The following is a 1,680-nucleotide window of genomic DNA, read 5'->3' as shown; positions in this document are numbered from 1 at the left end:
AGGTCCAGAGTCACCTTTTTGGATATAATTACTAATTCGGTGCTTGGATAACTCGAAAATAAAATTGGTCGTATTATGCAAGTAGGGCTTGCTTTTGCGCTCCCCTCCTTCACCTCATTCCCATACATTCGAGAATTTTGTCCAGAAGCATTATGTTTTCCATCGAAATGCAAACTCACAATTCAGTTTTAGAACGCCAAGCTCCCACGCCTCCAGAGAGACGGAACCAAGTTCGCTCTCGGACACGCCAAGACTGTTCCACTCCGCAAGGCCCTCACTCCAGTCGTTCTATTAGAGGTTTTACGGTAACCTACTTTTTGATGTGTAATCTGCTTACAATGATCACATTTCAACGTCTTCTCATCGGATTTCATTTCACATAAACAGTAGAGACATTCAGAATCATGATTTTCTCGTTTATCACATTCCAACCAGTATTCGTTCATAAATCGATCAGAAAATGCAGGTGGTTTTGAAAGTGGAGAATAAATAGAGACTAAAATCTCTTGTTTCCTTCATTTTCTGAATATTCAAATCCATTAATTGAGTGTAGTTCTGGAAATTCGCTTCGTATTGTTGATATTCATACTGGGCTAATTCACGAATTTCCCATCGATTCGACATTGTGATCAATCTGCAAAATCAATCAATAATTCTTCAGAAATTGGGAGTGAAAACTAACTTATCAGTCATGTTTCTTGCTAGTTTCAGTTGTTCTTCATTTTGGAATCGATCTTTAATATTTCGAAGACGTTGAAGAGTTTATGTTGCTTCTCCGAGACCATCATTGAATTTTTTAGCTTCCAATTTATCCAAAAAACTACGAACCAGTGTGTGCTATCGGTACGGTTTCGGTGAATTTACCGGTAAGTTTACCGGTAACTTACCGGTAGTTTTCCTAGAAATTACCGGTAGTTTTCGGTAAATTTACCGGTAAGTTACCGGTAAATTAACTACTGGTAATTTCTAGGAAAATTTTCTGCTTTTTTTTTCAAAATTTGGAACCGCGACGTTTTAGAAGCGCGACATTTTAGAGCTGTACTACTAATGCCGCCACCCTTTCGCGCGCGCCTCCAAATGCAGGCGCGCGCTCACCGGCTCCATAACTGGCTTCAGAAAAGAGATAGAGCCCTCTGATCGTCAGAATACGTACTGTCCGAGAATCTTGAAGACGTCCCGAGCCACTAAAACTTCTATTCATCATAACTCGGTTATTTTTTACGCTAGAGAGTTTATCTTACCACCATTCGAACGCTCTCTTCAAGCTAAACACAATGAAATCTACTTCATCACATAAAGTAGGCGGCACATATGGGTTACTTGGTGTCCTGTGGTGGAAGCCTCGGCAGATTTTTTGGAGGTTCTTACACGGCTTAATTTTGAAAAGCTAGCTCGGCAGCTAGGCGTGTTATACGTAAAATCATGAGAGGCTTTGGAATCTAATGGTATCGGTTAAATAATTATTTTGACAAAAGTATATCAAAAACCAACAGAAAAATTTGAAGTTTTCGGTCTCTGAATCGGCGGGTCGGGCCGGGCCGGGAAAATTTTTCTCCAGCCGCAGCCAGGGTCTACCCGGGCTGGGCCGGAATTTTCAGCAAGTATGGTTTTTTCTGCTCCAAAAAATAACTTTTTCTGTGTTAGTTTTCTTGCTCGGCAACCGATACCATTAGATTCCAA

The sequence above is a fragment of the Caenorhabditis briggsae genome (genome assembly GCF_000004555.2).
Source record: "Caenorhabditis briggsae complete genome, chrIII, whole genome shotgun sequence".
NCBI lineage: Eukaryota > Metazoa > Nematoda > Chromadorea > Rhabditida > Rhabditidae > Caenorhabditis > Caenorhabditis briggsae.
Note: the sequence above shows the minus strand (reverse complement) of the source record.